The 25,158-nt window shown below is 42.6% G+C and overlaps 1 long non-coding RNA gene and 1 pseudogene across 1 annotated transcript; both read left to right on the top strand.

Moving 5' to 3' along the window:
• Positions 1-2,118: 2,118 nt before the first annotated feature.
• On the top strand, positions 2,119-2,525 carry LOC101139254 (small ribosomal subunit protein eS24-like; annotated as a pseudogene).
• A 16,404-nt stretch (positions 2,526-18,929) lies between these two features.
• On the top strand, positions 18,930-21,860 carry LOC101138888 (uncharacterized). Its single transcript, XR_173800.3, has 2 exons — positions 18,930-19,151; positions 21,680-21,860. It is a non-coding gene; the product is annotated as an uncharacterized lncRNA (long non-coding RNA).
• The last annotated feature ends 3,298 nt before the right edge of the window (positions 21,861-25,158 follow it).

The raw sequence follows: 25,158 nt of genomic DNA, 5'->3' as shown, positions 1-25,158 counted from the left end.
ATCCCAAATATATAACGATTTTTGCTCTATGCTTTTTAAAGAGGTTTTATAATTTTAGCTTTTGTGTGTAAGCCTATATTCCATTTCTAGATAACTTTTGGATGTGATATGAGGTAGAAGTGATGATTCATTTTTTTCTTATATATATCTGGTGATAGAAGTGCTTCTGAGCCAGTGACAGAGTAGAGCTGGGCTGGGCCTTACCAACGCATTTCCAGCAACAATCCTGAACTGCTTGTTTTGTGAGGAAGCGGATGGTAAATGATCCAAGGAACTGAAAGAAAATCCCCAAATTTAGCAATACTGTCTGCTGGATTTCTAGTTAGTTTTATTTAAAGTTCATATATTTTACCCTCCCTTAACATTTTTTTCTTATAATATGCATTCTGTTGAACCTCCCTTAACTTGATAGATAGATAGATAGATAGATAGATAGATAGATAGATAGATAGATAGATGATAGATGAAATCAATTCACTTGTTTCAATGAATCCTGAAAAATATTATAAGACAATGAGTTAAACCACTTACAAGAGCTTTGTTAGGTACTGATCTTTTGTTCCTAACCCTGTTTCCAGAAAAAATTCCTATTTTTGTGGGCAAAAATAGACCAGACACCTTTTTCCCCACCCCATGGTGCAATGGAATGCACAGAAGTCATGTTCAAATAAATCTTATAACTTAGATGTTACAGAGAACAAAACAATCATGAAGTAGATGAACTGTTGGAAACTGAGGTGCTCTAACTCAGCCTTTGCATCTTTGACTTATACATTTTTGTATAGTTGTACATTTCTGATTATTATAATTTTGTCTATCAGATTGGTTTTAAAATTTCACCCAAGGAGCAGAGATTTGTTGTTGTTTTATGAAGAGTCCCAAAATTCTGCTTTAAAAATAAAACAGGACTCCAAATGCATACAGCAACATTTAGTATTCACACTGGGTATATACACAGCATGTACATGTGAAGTAGGTACACATGAAACCTCAACAATTACTGCAAGGTACAAAATCAAACACCGAATGGATGGAATCATTAACAAGTGTTATGGGACTACAGAGCATACTGAGACTGTGGTGCCCTAGGGTGGCCAGGGAAAGCTTCCGGAGGATTTAGGCCTGATGTAGTCATTTAAGTTATGAAGAAGGCACCTCAGAAGGACTGGTGTGGGCAAGGGTGTAGAAAAGAAGCTGAGCATCATATGGTGGGACAGCAACTAGACTTTCGATGGGACCATGAGCAACATGGTCGAGACTGGTAGCCAGGAGTCAGGAAGCCTCCTACCCCTATGGGATAGTTCCCTGAATAAGATACAATTATAAGACACTTGATTACTTTATATACCACTAACTAGAGGTTTTGCCAATTAAACTATGACATATCGTTGATAACAAGATGCACTCCAATTTCAAAGATGTTAGAATGTGTATGGGGAGGCATAAAAAACATGGCCGGGTGTGGAAGCCAGCCACCAAAATGACCACAAACATCCCTCTGTCCTTGTGTGAACACCCTTCCATAGTACCCTCCCAGATCTGTGTGACCAATAGGATATGGCAGAAATGATGATGTACCAATTCCAAGATTAAGGTCAAAAGACACTGCAGCTCCTGTTTTGTTCTCTCTCTCTCTCATCACTGGCTTTTGAGGATACCCAGGTAATCTGTAGAGAGAGGCTCATGTGGTGAGGAACTGAGGCCCTGTAGAGAATGGAGACTTGCCAATAATCACACAAATGAATTTGAAAGTGAATCGTCCAGCCTTCAGCTGACTTCGGCCCCAGCTGAGAGTTTGATAACAACCTCATGCGAGACCCTAAGAGAGAACCACCCAACTAAGCTGCCTATAAATTTCTGACCCTCAGAAACTGTGTGAAATAATAACTACTTAAATATTTCTTGTTTTGAGCTGCTAGTTTGGGGGTAATTTGTTACATAGCCATAGATAGAATTAATGAATACCACATAAAATGTGTATGTATGTATACACACACACACACACACACGCACATACTAGGTCAGTGTCAATCTGGGGCTCAGAAACAGATAGACTCATCTGATTTAAAGCATCCTCCTGAGTTTTCTTCCCTGGTTGCCTACAGATCACCTGCCATCATGAATGACACAGTAACTATCTGGACCAGGGAACTCATGACCGACAAACTACTTCAAAGGAAACAAATGGTCATAGATATCCTTAACACTGGGAAGGCAATAGTACCAAAGACAGAAATTCTGGAAAAATTATTCAAAATATACAAGACCACACTGGATGTCATCTTTGTATTTGGATTCAGAACTTATTTTGGTGGTGGCAAGATAGCTGACTTTGGTGTGATTTATGATTTTTTTGGATTTTGTAAAGAACCATGAACCCAAACATAGACTTGCAAGACATGGCCTGCCTCCATGAGAAGAAAAAGACCTCAAGAAAGCAGTGAGATGAATGCAAGAATAGAATGAAAAAACTCAGGGGGTTGGCAAAGGCCAATGTTGGTGCTGGCAAAAAGCCAAAGGAGTAAAGATGCTGCAATGATGTTATCCACAGACATTGTGTGGATTAATAAACTAAAAACTTTCAAGTGAAAGAAAGGCATCCTACTGCTGCCGCTTAGACCTTGAAGTGCCCCAGAATCAGGTGGAGAGATTAGAACTAGGTAACCACAGTGGGACTCAGGTGGTGGATAACACGATTGCAAATGAGGATGGTTTACAGAAGCAAGATTGGAATGTACTGAGCCAAATCAAAGAGCCTTAATAGCAGAGACAGCTGTCTGCCTTTGTCCTGAAACATTTCCTCTTCTTAAGGAGCCAACTTCAGAACAAAGCCCCACTGTATTTTATAGAAAGAATTAAGCAGAAATACTTGTACAAAGTGGGAAGCTCAAGGGTATGTGTGGATTCAGGCATTTCCAGAACAGCAGGACTTTGGGAAGATATAAATTCGTGCTCACTCCCAGAGGACCATGCCAGCCAAGCTAAGGTATTTTGACTTTATTGTACAAGCAGAACACAGCCACGAATGATTTGAGACAGGAGAGTTAGGTGGTAATAACAATGTTTGGAAGATTAAACTGGCCATGGCATGTAACACAAATTTGAGTGAGAGAAGCTATGAAAGCCATGGCCAGTTTTCAATGTGAGGATATTATTAATAGTTTAGACCTAGATAATCCATCCTTTCTCATCCCTCTGGCCACTTGCCTAGCTCAGGGTCAAAGGTGAGCCTAACATCTCCATTCCCAAACCCCACTGCATTTAGAAAACCCTCTTCCCATAGCCACTCACTCTCTCACACAAGTTCTTCTATAGAAATATCCTAGGGGATGGAATCTATCTGAGCTAATACTGTGCTGCCATGCTGATGCTGCAGTCTCACCAATGTACCTTAATGTAGCAGTTTCCTTGGGGTTCTTTCTCCTATGTCCAAGAAAATTAAGGAATGCAGACACAAGGGTGGGGTTGGAGTCAAAGTTTAATAAGCAAAAAAGAAAGCTTTCTGCAGCAGAGAGGGGAGTCCAAGTGGATTGCCGGGTTACAGCTGAATTTAAAAGTGTTTTATAAGAAATTGCTCTCTTCCCTGTAACTGTTTGAGTAACTTTTCTTACCAGTAAAGCTGTCTGTGCAATTCTTCTTCTCTTATGCAGCTGTGGGTATGTCTCTAGGCAAGCACAAAGCCCCACTTCTCTTGTTTGTATAACTATGGGTTTATTTTAGGTAAGCCCCCTCCCTCCCTGTGCAAGTTCCCACCGTGTATATGCCTGTAAAGGGGAGGAAACTTTTTCCTGGGAGCTCACTAACTGTACAAAGAACAAAGAGCTTTTGAGCTGGACCCTGTTTGCTTATCTGTTTGCAGGTGCAGCCTGAGTTTTTTCCCAGGTTATTTTATTTTTTCCTGTTGCTGTGACTTTTCAGGCAGGCCACTTCTGCAGTCAGAATTTTTCCCATATGATTTTTCCTTCCCTTCTCCCTCACTGAGAACAGGGCCAAAGGGGTGCTGGACTGGACTGTGGGAGAGGCTAAGGTGTATGCAGAGACCTTGCAGAGGAAGGACAGACAGGGCAGCTTTCCCCAGCGTGTGCAAGGAGCTTCAGAACAGCTGATGTTTAGATGGGAGCCTCGGACCTGCAAGAACAAAAGAAACAAAAGCTCCCTTTTGTTTATTCATTCTAATAATCTGAGAGAGACCCTAATGGTCATCAAATTCAATTCATAATTTTGAAAATAAGGCCTTGAGCCCAGCTAGTGGTCTCCTGCATCCAAGGCCAGGCTGGTGGCACCTGCTGTTTACCTCTTGTTCTCCTCAAAGGAAGGAAGCTCGGTGTCTACCTGTCTCTGAGGGGAGCCATCCATACACGGGGGAGTGACTTAGCATATGCTTCCTTGGAAAGGAGATGCTCACTCAGGTGTTTTTGCTTATTTTTTGGTAAGTTAGGAGAACTTCGTTCTGGTGCCTACCACTTTCACTAGACAAAAGTCATGTTTACATCTGAAAGAGAAAAGGATTCCTGCTTAGTTTCCTTTTCGTGTCTGTACTTAGGGAAAAGTTAGCAGATAAACTCTACCTATTTTTTAAAAATAAGGCCAATTTAAGAGTGTCAAAAGGTTCATGTTATTTATTCAGGATTATTTGTTTTTACTCCTATACTTGTTCGACACTAGTATAGACTTACTCATCTTCACTTGGAAATTTTATAATTCTAACCCAAGGGAAAGAACCCTTCTTTGATTTCTGTAATCCATTTCCTTCTTCACGTGTCTTTTTATCTCTTTTTTTAGAAAGTCACACGCTTGACTTGTAACACTTCATGCTACCTGAGAAGAAAGGAAAAGTCACTTTGTGCTTGACTCACATAAGATGATTGAAATACCTGTTCACAAGAATAATAGCAGAGCATTATTTACGAACCTGTGCATCATATTAAACATCATTTTCTTCTCTTTATGTTTCACAAAAACAAGCTCTGCGGGGATCTCTTTTGGCAATATAGCAATCTAGTTAGCCAAATCATCCTTTCTGCTGAAAATAACTAAAAAGTTTGAAAATCAGAGCCTTCTTAAAAGCACTGATGAGCTGGCAAGAAACAAAGAAATACACAGGGCAAAATCTGAGGGGAAGTGGGAACCGAGAGAAGCAAACAGAGTCAGCTTTTAGCCGGGGGACATTTGCCAAGCTTGCTGATTCTGAGCTTCAGCTTTCATTGCCACTGGGAGCACCAGAGGCAGGAGACAAAGCATGGAACAGCAAAGTGGGACATCCTGGGAGACCCTCTTCCCTCAAAGATGGTACCCTGAAGAACCCCACCCTTAGTGTAGGCTTGGCCTGGAAACATATTGTAAACCAAAAGAAAATTCTAAGCCTCCCAACTGACTGAATGAACCCTCCACCCTTGGACAAGAGAATCCCAATAAAACCTGAAAAACTAGTTCAGGCTTTCATGCGCATCCATGTGAAGAGACCACCAAACAGGCTTTGTGTGAGTAATAAAGCTGTTTATTTCACCCGGGTGCAGGTGGGCTGAGTCCGAAAAGAGAGTCAGCAAAGGGAGATAGGGGTGGGGCCGCTTTATAGGATTTGGGAAGGTAATGGAAAATTACAGTCAAAGGGGGTTTTTCTCTGGTGGGCAGGGGCGGGGGTCACTAGGTGCTCAGTGGGGGAGCTTCTGAGCCAGGAGAAGGAAATTCACAGGGTTAATCACTCAGTTAAGGTGGGGCAGGAACAAATCACAATGGTGGAATATAATCAGTTAAGGCGGGGCAGGGCCTTTTCACTTCTTTTGTGATTCTTCAGTTACTTCAGGCCATCTGGGCGTATATGTGCAAGTCACAGGGGATGCGATGGCTTGGCTTGGGCTCAGAGGCCTGACATTCCTGCCTTCCTTCTTATATTAATAAGAAAAATAAAACAAAATAGTGTTGAAGTGTTGGGGTGGCGAAAATTTTTGGGGGGTGGTATGGACAGAGGATGGGCAATGTTTCTCAGGGCTGCTTCAAGCGGGATTAGGGGCGGCGTGGGAACCTAGAGTGGGAGAGATTAAGCTGAAGGGAGGTCTTGTGGTAAGGGGTGATATTGTGGGGCTGTTAGAAGAAACATTTCTTGTATAGAATGATTGGTGATGGTCTGGATACAGTTTTGGATGAATTGAGAAACTAAATGGAAGATACAAGGTCCGAGTAAAAGAAGGAGAAAAATGGGTATTAAAGGACTAAGAATTGGGAGGACCCAGGACATCCAATTAGAGAGTGCCTAAGGGGGTTCAGCATAATTACTTGCTTGGTTGGCAAGTTTTTGGGCTCTATCCTTGAGTTTTTTTATGTTGTCATACACCAGGCCAGATTGATTTAGGTAAAAACAACACTCTTCATTTAAGAATATGCAGAGTCCTCCTTTTTCAGCAGTGAGTAAGTCAAGGCCTCGGCGGTTTTGGAGGACAACTGCAGCTAAAGAGTCAACTTGGAGGACTGATAAAGTTTGTGATATGTCTGTGATGCTAGCAGAGAAGTCATTAGAGAGGCTATGGAAGGTCGTGACAGAGGTTGAAATGCCTGCTATTCCAGTACTGAGAGCAATAGTGGAGGCAGAATGTCCTAAACCGACCATCAAGGGAATTAGTGGAATAACTCTTCTTTGTCATGTCGGTGTCATGAGGGGAACAGGGAGCTCTTCGGTCGTATTTGCAAATTGAATTTTGGGGGTAAGGAAGACTAGTGTGCATGTGCCTGTGCAATTAGCAGGTAGACACATGTAGGTAGAGGATCCACAGAAGAAGAAGAGACCTTGTGCAAGGCAAAACTGGAGATGTAAAGTAAAAAGATGAGAAGGAGTGCTGAAAGGGGTGTCTTGTACCTAGAGTCCTAGGGATCCAGCTAGGGCGGCAGCTGTCAGAGGTTGTAATGGGGACAGATGGGGTAACTGCATAGAGGGGGAGGTTCAATTTTCATGGTTTATGAGAAAACGTTGAGTATCTATGAGCAACCTTTCACTGTTATTTTCGGGGCTGGGTATAAGTAAACAAGAAGAGGGCCTGGGAGGAGAGTCTGATGAGCAAGGGGAAGGTAGCCAAGGATGGAGTGAAATACAGGGTAAGTGTCTTCCTAAGCAATAATTACTGCTAACGTTTTTAAGTTTATCAGTATTGATAGAGGGCTTGTCTGTAATATGGAGCTGGAAGGCTCCAATTGTTTCAGTGATGTGTGTAATTGGGCTTCGGAGATGAAGAGTAAAGGAACATCGAGAGGGTGAAAGATTACCTAGGGGAATTCCAGTGGGTCTTTGCTGAGAGATACATAAAGGAGCGGCCACAGGAATAGTAGTTTGTGTTGTGAGAGGTCCGAATATGGGGGGAGTAGAGTTAATATAAGGAGAAAGGTTTTTTAAATAAGTGCGAAGGAGGGCGGCAGCTTGCTGATGTGAAATGTCTGGGGAAGTCTTGCTGGACCTGTCTAGAAAGTAAATGAGTTCTTCAGGAGGGTAAAGGTGAGGGCTGCTAAAGGAAGTTCGGAGGTGTAGGGAGACGGGAGATGTTGCCCAGTCTGTCTGTAAGGCAGGGACAGCTGTGTAGGCACTGGAAGAAAGGGAAATGCAAAGCCAGCAGTTGTTCGTTAAGGAGGGATTAGAAGCAGCTAGGAGAGAATGGGTAAGGTTGATAGTGTGGTGGAGATATCTGGGGAGAGGTAGAGGGTGGCATAAGAATGGGAATGAGAATAAGAGTGAGTATAAAAGTAAAGAATAGAACTTCATCAGGGTGGAAGTATTGGAGGGTGCCTTGCCAGCAAAGATCATCTACCCACTCTAACAGGGAGTTAAGAGTGGCAGTTTGGGGATAGCACCAAGAGATATCAGCTGTGATGGCTTGAAGAAACAGTGTAAACCGGCGGTGTAAAGAAGAGTAGGGCATTTATAAGTAGTTGAGAATGGAGAATAGGAGTATGACCAGACAGAAGATAGTAGGGATGACTAGTTTTTTGGGGCTCGGCCTAAGTGGTGGGGGTGACTTCGTAAAGCCCTGTTGCAAAAAGTAGGGTAAGGACGAAGAGACCTAATAGAATGAAGGGATGTATTAGGCTCATAAGGGTTATTACTGTTCTTCAGAAGTATGAGTGAGTTTAAGGGAAGTAGGGGAGAGTACTTGCGACTTCCAGGAGGAAGAGGAGGGATTAGGCTGGCTGTCCGATGGACACAGCTTTATTTTGGAATGGTGAACCTAGTGGGGAGGATCCTGCAGGCGGACAGCAGTCGGGGTACTATAGAAGACTAGGTAGCGTCCGCTCCATTGAGGTTGTAGAGTTTGAGGGGTCAGATTCTTAACAAGAACTGATCGTCCAGCTAGGGTGTGTTCATATGGCTGGGGATCTGGAGTAGGCAAGAGAAGATTAGCAGCCTGGCGAATTTCCTGTCTAGCCTGCTGGAGGACTGGAAGATAGTCACCTAGAGGGCTGGTGTCTGGGATGAGGTTGGGGCCAAGCAAGAAAGTGCGTCCATATAAAAGTTCAAATGGGCTGTACCCTGTAGCATCTCAAGGACAGGCTCTAATTCTGAGAAGAGCAAGAGGTAAAAGTACTGTCCAATCCTTTTTAAGTTGGAGGCTGAGCTTGGTGAGGTGTACCTTTAAAAGACCATTAGTCCATTCTACCTTTCCTGAAGATCGAGGATGGTAAGGGATATGAAGGTTCCACTGAATACCAAGAGCCTGAGAAAGTGCTTGGGTGATTTGACTAGTAAAGGCTGGTCCGTTATCAGACTGTATAAAGGTGGGAAGCCTAAACTGAGGAATTATGTCTGACAGAAGGGAAGAAATAACTTCGGTGGCCTTCTCAGACCCTGTAAGAAAGGCCTCTACTTATCTAGTGAAAGTGTCTACTTAGACTAAGAGGTATTTTAGTTATCTGACTTGGGGCATGTTGAGTGAAGCTAATTTGCCAGTCCTGGGTGGGGGCAAAACCTCGAGCTTGGTCTGTAGTGAAGGGAGGGAGCCTGAATAATCCTTGAGGAGTAGTAGAATAGCAGATAAAATAGCAGATGGAACACTGAGAAGTTATTTCCTTGAGGATAGATTTCTACAATGGAAAGGAAATGAAAGGTTCTAAGAGGCGGGCTAGTGGCTTGTACTATAGCATAGCCTGCCTTTGCTGGTGTATGGTGATTAGGCCTGGTGGAACTGCCATCAATAAATCAAGCGTGATCAGGGTGAGAAACAGGGAAGAAGGAAATGTGGGGAAATAGGATGAACATCAGGTGGATCAGAGAGATGCAGTCATGAGGGTCAGGTGTGGTATCTGGAATAATGTGGGAGGCTGGATTGGAGTCCAGGCCAGGAACAATGGTAATTGTGGGACTTAACAAAGAGTGAGTACAGCTGAAGGAGCCAGGGAGCAGTAAGTGTATGCATCAGGTATGAGGAAGAAAATAGATTTTGGAAGTTATGAGAAACGTAGAGAGTGAGTTGAGCATTGTTTGTGATTTTTAGGGCCTCTAAAAGTATTAAAGCAGCGGCAGCTGCTGCACACAGACATGAAGCCTAGGCTAAAACAGTAAGGTCAAGTTGTTTCAACAGAAAGGCTACAGGGTGCGGTCCTGGCTCTTGTGTAAGAATTCTGATGGCACTAACCATTCCTAGGAAGGAAAGGAGTTGTTGTTTTGTAAGGGATTGAGGTTTGGGAGATTAATTGGACACTATCAGCAGGGAGAGCACGTGTGTTTTTATGAGAATTATGCTGAGATAGGTAACAGATGGAGAAGAAATTTGAGCTTTGGAGGGGGATACCTGATATCCTTTGGAGAATAAATGCTGAAGAAGCAGAAGTGTGTCTTGTTGAGAAGATTCAAAGGAGGGGCTACAAACAAGAAGGTCATCAATATATTGAATAAGGTGAGAAGCGGAGGGGTGGAAAGAAAGTAGCTCATGAGAAAGAGCTTGGCTGAAGTAATGAGAGCTGTCCCTGAAACCTTGCAGCAGCACAGCCCAGGTAAGCTGCTGGGACTGTTGGGTGTCAGGGTCAGTCCAGGTGAAAGCAAAGAGAGGCTGGGATGAGGGGTGCAGGGGAATAGTGAGAAAAGCATCTTTAAGATCAAGCATGGAATAGTGAGTTGTGGAGGAAGGTATTGAGGACAAAAGAGTGTACTGGTTGGGCACCACAGGGTGGATAGGCAAAACAATTTGGTTGATAAGGCGCAGATCCTGAACTAACCTGTAAAATGGGGGAATTGTAAGGAGAGTTTATAGGTTTTAGAAGCCTATGCTGTAGCAGGTGAGTGATAACAGGCTTTAATCCTTTTAAAGCATGCTGTGGGATGGGATATTGGCGTTGAGCGGGGTAAGGGTGATTAGGTTTTAACGGGATGGTAATGGGCATGTGATCGGTTGCCAGGGAAGGAGTAGAGATGTCCCATACTTGTGGTTAAGGTGGGGGGATATGAGAGGAAGATGCAAAGGAGGCTTTGGGTTGGGGAGAAGGGCAGCAATGAGATGCAGCTGCAGTCCAGGAATAGTCAGGGAAGCAGATAATTTAGTAAGTGTCTCGGCCTAATAAGGGAACTGGCAGGTGGGGATAACTAAAAAGGAGTGCTTAAAAGAGCATTGTCTAAGTTGGCACCAGAGTTGGGGAGTTTTCAGAGGTTTAGAAGCCTGGCTGTCAATACCCACAACAGTTATGGAGGCAAGGGAAACAGGCCCTTGAAAAGAAGGCAACGTGGAGTGGGTAGTCCCTGTTTCGATTAAACAGGGGATGGACTTACCCTCCACTGTGAGAGTTACCCAAAGCTTGGCGTCCGTGATGGTCCAGGGGGTTTCCAAGGCGATCGGGCAGCGTCACTCTTCAGTCGCTAAGCCGAGAAGGAGTCAGTCAGAGAGCCTTGGGCGAGAGATCTAGGTGCTCTGGGAGTGGCTGCCAGGTGAGTTGAACAGTCTGATCTCCAGTGGGGTCCCACACAGATGGGACATGGCTTAAGAGGAATCCCGGGCTGCAGGCATTCCTTGGCCTGGGGGTCAAATTTCTGGCACTTGTAGCAAGCTCCTGGGGGAGGAGGTTCTGGAGGAACACCTGGCTGCTGCGGTTCAGGTGTTTGGAAGTTCTTGTGTGCTGGAGATGTGGCTGGGGTTTGTCTCACAGTGGAGGCAAGGAATTGCAACTTTTTTCTATTATTGTACACCTTGAAGGTGAGGTTAATTAAGTCCTGTTGTGGGGTTTGAGGGCCAGATTCTAATTTTTGGAGTTTTATTTAATGTCGGGAGCAGATTGGGTAATAAAATGTATATTGAGAATAAGGCGGCCTTTTGACCTTTTAGGGTCTAGGGCTGTAAAGTGTCTCAGGGTTGCTGCCAAACAAGCCATGAACTGGGCTGGATTTTTATATTTGATGAAAAAGAGCCTAAACGCTATCTGATTTGGGATAAAGTAAAAGGAGCATTAACCTTGACTATGCCTTTTGCTCCAGCCACCTTTTTAAGAGTAAATTGCTGGGCAAGTGGCGGAGGGCTAGTCATGGAAGGAAACGGTAAGCCGGACCAGGTGTGAGGAGGGGAGGTGATAAAAAGATTATAGGGTGAAGGAGCAGAGGCTGAGGAAGAATTGGGACCTAGCTCGGCCTGGCGAGGAGGGGAGAGGTCAGATGGGTCTGTAGAAAAGGAAGATTAGAAAGACTCAGCGATGCTTGGGGTTGGGACTGAGGGGATAGGCGGGAGGAAAAGAAGGAAGATTTGGGACGAGTTGCACTGGGCACAGAGACTAGGAAGGGACTGATGTGTAAAAGAATGCCTGGATGTCAGGCACCTCAGACCATTTGCCCATTTTACGACAAGAATTATTTAGATCTTCTAGGATGGAAAAATTGAAAGTGCCATTTTCCAGCTATTTGAAACTACTGTCGAGTTTGTTTTGGGGTCAAGCGGCATTGCAGAAGAAAATAAGGCATTTAGGTTTTAGGTCAGGTGTGAGTTGAAGAGGTTTTAAGTTTTTGAGAACACAGGCTAAGGGAGAAGAAGGAGGAATGGAGGGTGGAAGATTGCCTATAGTGAAGGAGGCAAGTCTAAAGAAAAGGGAGAGTAGAGACACAGAGGGAAGGGGTTTGGGGGTTCTTACCCTCCAGAAAAGCTGGAAAGGGGTCGGGGCACAGAGATACGAGGTCGGGCTGTGGAAATAAGGGATCGGGGTGCAGAGATATAAGAGGTTGGGGTGTGGAAATAAGGGATCAGGGCACAGAGATATAAGAGGTTGGGGCATGGAAATAAGGGATCAGGGCACAGAGATATAAGGGGTTGGGGTACTTGCCCCTCCCCCAGAAAAGTGGGACTTGCTGCTAAGGGTGAAGGAGAAGGGGTTGGGGATTTCTTGTCCCCCAGAAAGGTGGAGAAGAGGTAGAGACACAGAGAGAAGGGGTTGGGGTACTTGCTCCTTCCCCAGAAAAGTGGGACTTGCCGCTAAGGGTGAAGGACCAAGGCAGGCGTCCCTGCGTGGTCTGACACCTCTGAAACCTGGGTGAATAATCAGAGAGGCGTCCCTGCAATGATTAAACACCAAGGAAAGGCTGCCTTCCCTAGTCCGTGACCGGCGCCGGAGTTTTGGGTCCATGGATAAAATGTGTCTCCTTTATCTCTACCAGAAAATGAAAGGAATTGAAATCAAGAGAAGGGAGAGACTGAAGTGTGGTGCCAAGATTGAAAGGAGAAAGAGGTCGAGGGTTAGTGAGGGAGGTTGGAGAAGAGAGTAAAAAGAGGCCGCTTACCAGATTTGAAATTGGTGAGATGTTTCTTGGGCTGGTTGGTCTGAGGACCTGAGGTTGTAGGTGGATCTTTCTCACGGGGCAAAGAGCAGCAGGACAGGGGATTGATCTCCCAAGGGAGGTCTCCTGATCCGAGTCATAGCACCAAATTTCATGCATGTCCATGTGAAGAGAGCACCAAACAGGCTTAGTGTGAGCAATAAAGCTGTTTATTTCACCTGGGTGCAGGTGGTCTGAGTCTGAAAAGAGAGTCAGCAAAGGGAGATAGGGGTGGGGCCGCTTTATAGGATTTGGGAAGGTAATGGAAAATTACAGTCAAAGGGGGTTGTTTCTGGTGGGCAGGGATGGGGGTCACAAGGTGCTCAGTGAGGGAGCTTCTGAGCCAGGAGAAGGAAATTCACAGGGTTAATCACTCAGTTAAGGTGGGGCAGGAACAAATCACAATGGTGGAATGTCATCAGTTAAGGCAGGGCAGGGCCTTTTCACTTCTTTTGTGATTCTTCAGTTACTTCAGGCCATCTGGGCATATACGTGCAAGTCACAGGGGATGCGATGGCTTGGCTTGGGCTCAGGCCTGACACAGGCTATGATGGGAAGGGAGGTCAGACGCGTTATACCCTTCCCTTTGGAGTTTAGGCACAACTGACCAGAGTTAGCATTAAAATAGAGATCATAAGATGGACAAAACAGACTTTTTGTGGCAATAAGATATCAAATTCTGAAATGACTCTTGTATGGCATCACATGACAGCATGCCCTAAAGGAAATGAAAATATTTTGCCCCGAAGTCTATTTCTTTGATGTATTTTGAAATGGTCCTGCAAAGCCTTCTTTTCTGGGGGAAATCTGCATTTTGTAGAGAAGCACCTTCCCTTTCTAGGTCTTTTCCTGATCAAAAAGAGATTTAACTGAGAATCTAACACCTTTTAAGATCCAAAAGGAGACATTTACAATCTATTCTCTCTGAAGCCTGCTACCTGGAAGCTTCATCTACATAACAAGAACCTTGGCCTATACCACACTCCTTATCTTAACTCAAGCATTTCTTTCTGCTGACTTCAACTCTTTAGGCAGAGCTTAGCTCTTTCAACCAATTGCCAATTAGAGAATCTTTGAATCCACCTATGACCTGTAAGTTCCCACTTTGAGATGTCCCACCTTTCTGGGCCAAACCAATGTATACCTTACATGTATTAATTTATGTCTTAGCCTATAACTTCTGTCTCCCTAAAATGTATAAAACCAAGCTGTAACCCAGCCACCTTGAGCATGTGTTCTCAGGACTTTTTGAGGCTGTGCTACAGGCCATGGTGACTCATATTTGACTCAGAATAAACCTCTTTAAATATTGTACAGAGTTTGGCTTTCATTCCATCAACAATACCCACCTCTCCCATTACCACACTGTAGCATTGCAAGGAAAATTGCCCAGCTCCCTGGTGCAGGACAGAGCTGGGAAAACCCACCTCTTCAAAGTTGTAACCACACACACTTGTTTTTCAGGGCAAACCCCAAAAATGGGGCTCAGCCCAGGAAGCCACATGGGTCCTTGACTCCACGTAGGAAGGAATTCAAGAGCAAGCTGACAAAGTGAAGTGAAAGCAAGTTTATAAAGAAAGCAAAGGAATGAAAGTGTGGCTATATTATAGGCAGAGCATCCGTTATAGGCTGCTGATTGGCTATTTGTGTGGTTATTTCTTGATGACTTAATGAAGCTGTGGTGGATTATTTATGAGTTTTCCAGGGAAAGGGTGAGGATTTCCCAGAACTGAGGGTTCTTTTTCCTTTTAGAACATATAAGGTAATTTCTGGGTATTGCCTTGGCATTTGTAAACTGTCATGACATTGGTGGGAGTGTCTTTTAGCATGCTAATATATTACAATTAATGTATCATGAGCAGTGAGGTCACTTTTGTTGCCATCTTGGTTTTGATGGGTTTTGGCCAGCTTCTTTTTTGCACCTTGTCTTATCAGCAGGGTCCTGTAAAACAAGTCCTGCTTAATTCCTGTCTCACTTGCAGCACAGATTCAAACTATCTAGTTAAAACAACAACAATAATAACAACACACTCAGGGTGAAAATTTAGCTTCAAGGGACACTGGACTAGTGGTTTCCCAGGCATCTGACAAAAATAAGTATAAATCCTTTAGGAAAGAATCTGCCTTAATTCCAGACATCAAAGAATTTCCTCAAATAAATTTCCAAGGAAAACAAGTAGCTCACAGAAAAATATAATAAACATTTAGGGAAACAAGGTACTATGAGGTGAATAAGCAGAAACAACAAACAATAGAAACTGACCTGCAAAGACCTTAGAAACTGGAATTATCAGACACAGAATTAAAATTCTTTTAATGTTTAAAAAATAGACAAACTTTAATGTCTAAAGAGATTTGAAAGAGAATGAAATAGAATGTCTAAAAATAAATGTAATAATTGAAATAAAAATCTGCATCAATGAATTTGACACCACCCATATTAGACATGACTAAAGAGAGAATTGGTGAATAGGAGTAGAGCTCTTGATTTACACAAAATACCTCATAGAAAGGGAAAGCCATGGAACATTTCAAAGCAAAGTTATGGAGCAAGAAATGTAGAATAATAAAGTTTAATATGGGTGTAACAAACCTTTCAGAAGCAAAGAAAAGAAATAAGACAGATATCATATTTGATAAGATAATGGCTGAACATTTTTGCAAACTTTCAAAAGATAAAAATCCATATACAGTAAGTCTGAAAAGTACTTAACATAGTGGAACTGCAGAATACCAATTGCAAAGAGATCTTAGAAGGAATCAGAGAGAAAAGAGAGAGTACCTTCAAAGGAGCAGCAATACATTCAATAGGTCTCAACAGCAACAATAGAAGTGGGATGACAGCAAAATTGTGTTTTCAAGTGTACTAAGAGAAAGTGCACATACACACACACATACACACACATCCCTCCAGCTAAAATATGTTTTAAGAAAATGATATTGTGATTCATAATTAAAAAATGTATATTTTAGTCTTTTTCCCTATTTCCTGGCACAGAGCTCCTAAAGCCTTTGTAATTTCCTCAGCTATAGAGGTGCTGGTAACATCTTTTGTTCTAATACTTGGTCTTTGACCCCAATTTCTGACACAGAACTCTTAATCCCTTTGAATTTCTTGGGTGATAAAAGCATCTTTTGTTCTAGTGAGGTGACTGTCAGTGGGCTTCTGGTTGGGGGCTGGTCACCAGAAGACCAAGTTGTGATTAGAATCTTGGAATTGTCAGTCCCACCCCCGACCTCATCCTTTGGGATGGGAAGAGGACCTGGAGCTTGAGTTTGTAACCAGTCATTCCTGTGTGATGAAGTCTTCATAAAAATCCCTGAACTATAGGGATTGCAGAGCTTCCCAGTTGATGACTACATGTATGTGTCAGCAGGGTGGCACACCCCAACTCTTTCAGACCCTGCCATGTGTACTTCATCATCTGGCTGTTCATCTGTAACCCATATAATAAACTGGTAAACATAGGTGTTTCCTAAGTTCTGTGAGCCAACTTAGCAAATAATTGACTGCAAGGAGGGGATCATGGGAACCTCCAATTTATAGCCAGTTGGTGAGGAACACGGATGACAGATGACAACCACCTGGACTTTTGATTGGCATCTGAAGTGGGGGTAGTCTTGTAGGACTTTTAACCTGTGGGGTCTGACACTAATTCCAGGTAGACAGTGTCAGAATTCAAATGAATTATAGGACACTCAGTTGGTATCCAGAGAATTGGAGAATTGGTTGGTATGGAAAAAAACCCCACAAAAACCCACATACCTGGTCACAGAAGTGTTGGGTATGAGTTTAGAGGAAAAGAGTTTGTTTTTCATATATTCAAAAGGTGAAGGCTAAATAAAGACGTTTTTAGACTACAAAATTTGATGCCACTTTAGAGAATTAAGGGAAATTCTAAAGGATGTTCTTTAAGGAGGAGGAAGATGATATTAGACAGGACTTCAGAGATGCAAGGAATAAAGAAGAAATAAAGTGAAATTGTATGGGTAAATATATTTTAATGGCCCCATAAAACTATTGTTTTATAACAGCAATGTTTTTTAGGCTTTATAGAGACTACACAATGCATCCCACAATTGCGCAAGGTGCAATCTATGTAACAAATCCATATTCACACACACAAATGCAAACACATATGTGCACACATATCCTAGTGGTTCTGCCTCCCTGATTGATTCTAACTGCTATGGTGGCTAAGCCAGCCTTTTTATTTCTGCCCCTACATTGGGCTCAAGAATATTGGGGAATGCAACTGCGGGTGAGTGAGGTTATGTATGGGAGTTTAACATATCAAGAGGCGTGGGCAGCCTGTGTGGGGCTGGGGCACAGTTTCCATCTTGAATATGGTAGATGAAAACCTGTTAGAAAATTGAAAAGTGTGTAAGAGTCAATGTTGACTTAGGTGGGTGTATAGTGAATCAAACTGCTCATAAACAAACCCTCTCTCCCAATCCACTGGAAGCATGGATTGGAAGACTATCTTGTGGTCCCCATGACCAATAATAATAACTAACACTAAGGCAGAGGCAGAGTACTAAGCTCTTTACATCCATTATCATGACCAATCTCCTAAATGACCCTGTGAGGGATTTCCTAATACTATCTCCATTTCACTGATTAGGACACTAAGGTTTTGTTGAGTTAGATCATTAACTCACACAAAGCAGGGGTTAATATATGCCTAGGCTGTCTGATGTCCAGGTCCATGCTGCCTGCACAGAACGGGTGTAAGACAGTCATGGGGCTGAGCAGGTTGAGAATGGAAGCAATAGGACTTGACTGACTCCAGTGAGCCTTTCCATAGAAGCAGGAGGTGATAACCCCCCTGCTTTTTTTCAAGAGACAGGAAATCAGTATGTTGCCCAGGCTGATCTCGAACTCCTGGCCTCAAGCGATCCTCCCATTTCAGCCTCCTAAAGTAGCTAGGATTACAGTCGTGAGCCACCGTACCTGGCCAAGAGGTGATAAACCTTTTTACCTGTTTCTTCATGGCTTTATCTGCTGGTGCAAAGTGGGGAATAATGCCACATACCTAGTCATTGATATCTAATATTGATATAATATAATGCCTAATATTGTACCAGCACCATTTCCTCAGGCTTTGGTGCTCTCTGCCTATTTTGGGACAGGCCTATCCAGAAACAGTTGGTGAAGTTCTTAGGTTCTTTCACTTGAGCAGACCTGTGATAGGCACATCAACACCAAGTCCAGACACGGACCCAAGTTGGGTCTAATCTCTTGCCAAGACACTGACCTAATTGGCAGTGGATGGTCAGGTGCTGTTCCAAGAATGGCTTTTTCGTTGCTATCCTTAGGGGAGGCATGAGAGAACCAGGGAGAGATGTGGGCCTCTTTCTAAGATCTTACAACCAAGACATATTTCTTGGTTGAATACAAGTTTGAATATGTTCTGACATCTTCGAATACTTATTTTGTTATTTCTGATGAAATTAGCCCTAAACCATTGATTCTCCAACATTATTGCCTAAAAGCCTCTTGCCTGGCACTCAAGGAATCTGGCAGAATTTTTCCTTTACAAATCGAGTCACTGGAACCAAAACCTTTGCCTGTCCTACTATCTAGTAGTCATCAACACAGAAGGTCAGCTGAGTGCAGTTGAACTATTTTACTACAAGGTAATGATGCCTTGAGTCATGTACCTTGTACAAGTAGAGAGGCTAAAGGAAAATCTTTTTATTATTATTGAACCTAGTTCGAAAGGTTTGACCTCATTAATCATTACCCAGATCAATTGTTTTTCTGTATTTTATATCCTAGGCTTATGTTTTTAGACCCAAACTTGGGGTTCTTCGGCCTTTTTTTTCTTTATTCTCCTTTACTTCCTCTCAATTCAAATTATGGCTGTGTCTCCCTTAGCTATCTGAAGAATTATTATCTTTTGTGTCTCTGTTTTCCAGACTTATGTATGAGTATTCATTTACTAATTCATTCAGTCATTCATTAACTCATTCACTCAATAGCTATTACTGAATACCTTCTATTGGCCAGACACTGGGACAGGATTAATGTAGATATAGTCTTTGTCCTCAAGAACCTCGTATGCCACTGCAGGGGACAGATCTGTAAGTCATGATAAGACAATGACAAAAGTTCTAAATGGAATGTATGTGTTGATACTAAAAAGACAAAAAGAAAACTGTACCCAACACTTCTAAGACATGTCAGCCTGTGCCTTGCTGCAACAGGTGACATTTAAGTCAAATCTCGAAAAAGGAGCAAGCTGAGGTTCATTTCATGACACGACACTGCCTCTCAAGTGAGAAGAGAATAAAAAATGTCCATCTGATTCTGAAACTGTAAAGATACTAATGACCTTCGTAAGCAATGTGGAGTGGAGCCAAGTGGAAGAGCTGAATAGCTGTGAAGGTGATGATTGTGGGAAACCATTCACGACTACTGATTGGGAATGAAAGGAGAGAGATGGGTCGTAGCTACTTATGCATGAGACAGAGTTGTGGATTTCTTTATTAAGTTGGGAGGTGGGAACATTTTAGCAAAGAAGACAGTAGAAAGGAATAAAAAAATATAGTAACTTCATCTCTGGGAGAATCCTCTCTCGGTTTCTACAAAATTACTTATCTACTCTTCAGCCCTTCCTCTTTTTTTTTTTTTTTTTGAGACCAAATTTCGTTCTTGTCGCCCAGGCTGGAGTGCAATGGTGTGATCTCAGCTCACTGCAACCTGCAACCTCCACCTCCCGGGTTCAAATGATTCCCCTGCCTCAGCCTCCCGAGTAGCTGGGATTACAGGCGCCTGCCACCACACCTGGCTAATTTTGAACCTCTGACCTCAGGTGATCCACCCGCCTCAGCCTCCCAAAGTGCTGGGATTACAGGCGTGAGCCACCGTGCCCGGCCCCATTCCTTCTTTTCGATCTTGTGGTTTCTCTTACTTGGTTCTATTATTTCATTTCATTACCCTTCCTTGTCACCAGTTTGAAGATTATTATATGCTCTATGCTTTGCCACTGTCTTCTCCATATAAATCTTAAGACCTAAAAACCCAAGAATACATTACACTAAGTCAAGCTACATCCAAATCAAAGTACCCTAAGATTTACATATATTTGAGAAGTAAGCTCTTTATTTAGTAAGTATTCTAGCACCCTTAAGGAAGCAAAGTGCCGATGTCCCTGAAGAATCTTTGGCAGCCTGCCAACCAACACTGGGTCAGCCTCCATCTTGAGGAAAACATGGACCAGAGGCTGCGAGAAGACCCGAAATGTGAAACAGTGTCCTAGGCTCCATCCTTGAGGGTCATATAATGTGCATCTTGCAAAGCTTGATGTTTCCTGCCAAAACAGGTTTATGGAAGACCTTTAAACCTTAAAGAATTGAAAGATAAGAGTCCACTTAGTTGCATAACAAAATGTCAACTGAACACAGAGAATTATTATGCCTTTTGGCCATCTTGATTCCTGGGGGTCAGGGTACTTTTGGAAATTACTTCCACTTTCTGTCAAGCGCATGGTACAACAAAAATGTAAGGATGGAATGGAGAAATTTTGATTTTTTCCTGTGGTTCATAGATCAGTTACAGCTCCACGTTTCAAAATGTCAGATCTGCTTTTACAAAGGCAATTTTGTTTGTAACTACATGAATAATACATAAACACACAGTTACTGGAAAATATTCTAAAAATCGAGTCTATTGAATAAAATGTTATGAGTCCCCTCTGACACAGCAACCCTACTGTCGCCTCACTTTGGCATATACTTTTCTAGATCCTTTTCTAGGCATTTTTGTACATGGATATGTGTAAATTAAATTTATTTACACATCTAATTTTAAATTTTAAAAAATATTTTGCATGATAAGATTATTAATCTGCAATTTGAGTTTTTTAATTTAATAATATAGCTTGAAGAGCATAACAATCTCATATGTTTTTTGTATTCACTGAATAATATAATCTGAACATGTTGTAATTGATTTATTTAGCCCACCATTAGTGGATATTTAGGTGGTTTCCAACTTTTTATTTTTGTTTTCTTTGCTATCTAAAAACAGTGCTGAAATGAACATTCTTGGGCATGTACCCTTTTGAACATGTGCAAATATGTGTGTGGAATAGATTCCGTTTTTCCTGCTTTCCGTCATACTCTTCTTTAAGGTGGTGCTTCCTCCCTCCTCCTACCCAGATTCCCTTGGATTCTGGCTGTGTCTGTGGCCATCCTTTGACTTCTATATGCTTTTTTCCTGATGGCCACACCTGTGGCTCTCTGGAGACTACAGTCCTGAGTCACTTTGCTCACACCAGCAGACAGCCAGAATTGCCTGGGAATTTAGGTTCCTTTGGGGTGGGCCTTAGCAGATGACAGGTGGGACGTGTTATGAAAACCCAGCTCTTTCCCTTGAGTTGGGACATACTTGGAGGTGTAATGTACATTTCAAAGCTCCTCTGCATCATCAAGCTAAAGCTAGGATTTTGCCTAAAAGTACACTCTCCCTTGACTTCTCTTCCCTTTCTGGCTGCCCCACTCATTCATCAGCACTTCCATAACTCATCACTTGCATATGAATCCTTGACTCAAGGTCTGCTTCTCGTGAATCTAAGTCAGGAAACACCCTGTATTGAACAAACTTAGTACAGAGTTTCCTCCAGAGAAAGCACTGTCCTTAAAGATTGCCCCTGTCTCCCTCTTGGGAGTTGTATTTGTTCTACCCACTAGGATGGTTGATTTTATCCATCAACTTGACTGGGCCACAGGATGCCCAGATAGCTGTTTAAACATTATTTCTGGAAGAGGTTAGCATTTGAGTTGGTGAACTGAGAAAAGCAGATAGCATCATCTAATCCATTGAGGGTCTCAATAGAACAAAAAGGTAGAAGCAAGTTGAATTAATTCTGCCTGACTGCTTGAGCTGGAACATCCATTTTCTCCTGCCCTCAGCTCTCCTGGTTCTCAGGCTTTTAGAATTGGAATGGAATCTACACCACCAGGTCTCTGGCTTTCAGGCCTTCAAACCACACAGCTGGCTTTCCTGGGTCTCCAGCTTGCAGACAGCAGATCATGGGACTTCTCAGTCTCCATAATTGCATGAGCCAATATGTTATAAAAAACTCTTTTTATATATCTTCTACTGGTGGTCCTTCTCTGGAGAACCCTCACTGATACACCTACAGTTTAGGATGGATTTGGATGGTTCTAAGGCTCTTTATCCCATTAAGAGCCTATTGTTGTAGAGCCCTTGGGGAGAGGGATAGGATGGTAGAAGAAAAGAGCAGACAGCAAGTCTCTGGCACCGTATCCAGGCAAGAGCCCCACTGCTTATGTCCCTAAGCTGCCAGTCTTCTAACCTTCTACCTTTGGCTTCAGTTAGAGGCAGATGTAGGGTGTCTGGACAACAAATGAGTTCTGGAGATAAAAAAGGGAGAGCCACTGGTCAATGAGGCCAATGATAACAAAGCCCATTTCCTTTCCTTTCCCTGGTTTGCAGGTGGAAGGCAGTCTCTGCTCAATGTTAACTTGATCTTGAACGCAGGCCTGCCTGTCTAACCATCTGCAGTGTGACTTGGTTGCTGCTGTGAGGGAAGCTGCTCACTTTTTCTTGCTTTGCCTTGCTTCCCTGCGCGGTGCCTTTCCACATCCCCTAATAAGAAGGCGAAGGAGGTGTCTGCCTGCTGCTTTCTGCCAGCTCAGTGCTGCTGCAGTAGAGCAGGATCTTGGACCCAGATCTTCCGTCCTCCGTTGTAACCCTCTTGGTAGTACTTATCCTCACCCCTTCGTTGAAAATAGAGCTGAAGAAACCCATTCTACACACACTTGCACATGTTCAACAGGGTATTTGCATAGGAATGTTCACTTTGGCATTGCTATGATCCTGAAGATGTGGCTGTGCTTCTAGTTTTATGGCCAGGACCAATTACGCAATAATGTTTAGCCACCCATGATGAGTGCAGATCAGGGGCAGCTTATGATGGGCAGATGAGATGAGGAAAGAAAGGAATGTATAAAATTGGCTTGGCTCCAGGATAAAATCAGGGTCACACTGGGGAAGCTTGGAGAGATAACATAGCTGGCTTCCATCCCATTTCTATGACAACTTCCTGCAAATTTCTGGAACGAATGCTGGAAAGCACAATAAAACTGAAGCTCCACTGGGATAGACTAAAAGATGGAGAGAGGATCATGGTGGGGAATTCTTCTGCACTGTCCTAAATTCTCATTTGACCTATAGATATGACCTTCAAAACTACTTATTTTAATTTATTTAATATTCACTTTTAGTAGCTAAGCTGTTTGTTTCTATAGTTACCTTCCCATTCTTTGCCCTCTACATTCTAGGATAGAACATGTCATCCACGTGAAATTTTAAACTTTAAAACCCTCGAAGCCCCTGATCATGTTGGTAACCCTGAGCAAGTCACTTAGGCTCTGTCCACCCCACCTGTTACTTCCACCTATCTTCCTCCAAACTGTAACATGGAGTAACTATTATATCTTCAAAGCACAGATCTTTTGAAGGTTATGATGTTGCATCTGAAACTTATGAAGTCTACCAAACATGTCTAAAAGTCATTAATTTCTTAGATTTGCAAGTTAAAACTAAAAAAGAATACCCATTAATACAAGACTGACTTTTAAAATTTTTATTTTATTTTTAGAAATGGGGTCTTGCTCTGTGGCCCAGTACAGAGTGCAGTGGTGTGATCATAGCTCACTGCAGCCTTAAACTCCTGGTCTCCAGTGATCCTCCCATCTCAAGGCTGACTTTTTAATCATAGAAATGTTAAGAATGCACCTAAATATCTTAGTATTTTTTCCCTAATCCACATATCTTCAGCTCACAAAAAAAGTCCTTATGGCCGGGCGTGGTGGCTCACGCCCAGCACTTTAGGAGGCTGAGGCGGGCGGATCACCTGAGGTTGGGAGTTCGAGACCAGCCTGACCAGCATGGAGAAACCCTGTCTCTACTAAAAATACAAAATTAGCCGGGCGTGGTGGTGCTTGCCTGTAATCCCAGCTATTTGGGACACTGCAGCAGAAGAATCGCTTGAACCCAGGAGGCACAGGTTGCAGTGAGCCAAGATTGCGCCATTGCACTCCAGCCTGGGTGACAAGAGTGAAACTCTGTCTAAAAAAACAAGAAAAAAAAGAGTCCTCACATAAAATCATTTGAAATACCATATTCTGGCATTGCTTCCAAAGGTTTGAATGTCAAATAGATCAAAAGTGGGTTAAAATGTATTTAAAGAATGAGGTGTGTGATCTTGGGAAAGAGCTTAGGACAAGTTGGCATATATTAAGAATATGAAGACATGGAATATATTAATATATGAAGATATTCTCACATCTTTTCATCTATAGACTCAATGACATCAGCAATATTAGCCTGCTTGCATGGGTCAGATTGGAAGCACCTGTAAGTCTGTATTAAGTGTGGCTTTTAAAGCTCTTGCATATCCATGGATGAAAGGCATGCTATAAATAACATTATTACATAGGTAAATTGTATACTTTTTGCATTATTTAAATGATTCAAGTGAGTAGCTTTGTAATGGAAAGCACCATTATGCAGAATTGTGCCTGGGGAAGGTAATTGCAGCAACATTGCTGTGGTCTGAAGGAGAATGAATGAGCACTCATCCGTGAACCTCCTTTTCCATCCTGGCACCCTCAGTGCCTTGATGTGGACAGTTAAACTGTTGCTTTCTCTTCTTGCACCAGTTCTAACATTCAGGAATTGTAACAACATCCTCCCTTTATTTAAACAGATATTTGAAAACTAAATTATCTGAATTTATGAGTTTATTAATAATTATAATCCATGAGAGTACTGAGGGAGTTCTTTTATTTAAAAAAACAAATGCTAGTAGCTGGGCACAGTGGCTAACACCTGTAGTCCCAGCTGCTTGGGAGTCTGATATGGGGGGGATCCTTTTAGCCCAGGGGTTCGAGTCCAAACTGGGCAACATAGTAAGACTCCTTCTTTCTGAAAACAAAACAAAACAAACTCCATGGTGTAATATAAATATTTGATACACCTTTTGATAACAGTTGTATTGTTATTTCCCTAAAGTCTAGTGAATCTGATTAACAGCAATTTAAAGCAAATATGAGCAAGAAAGGGGAAACCTAGATGAACCCAATTATTACTGAAGACAGCAGTTCTGGCAAGGAAAAGGGTATCTGGTGATTCATATGAGCATGCGGTTAGGAAGGGAGCTAGGCATAAGACACGACCTTGGACATTTATACTCCATCGTGTAGAATATGCAGAGTAAATCAAGTGAATCTGACTTATAAGCTGGAGTGGGAAATCTAATTATCACAGAGATTTGGAAGATATTGCTTAAAATGGAATCCAGGGATGGAGAAGATTGTTCCACACAAAAGAAGCAGTTAAGTAGCAAGATTGGGTTCTATAA

This window comes from Gorilla gorilla, chromosome 1 (assembly GCF_029281585.2).
Source record: "Gorilla gorilla gorilla isolate KB3781 chromosome 1, NHGRI_mGorGor1-v2.1_pri, whole genome shotgun sequence".
In the NCBI taxonomy this organism is placed as follows: Eukaryota; Metazoa; Chordata; class Mammalia; order Primates; family Hominidae; genus Gorilla; species Gorilla gorilla.
This window is presented reverse-complemented; position numbering and strand designations above follow the sequence as displayed.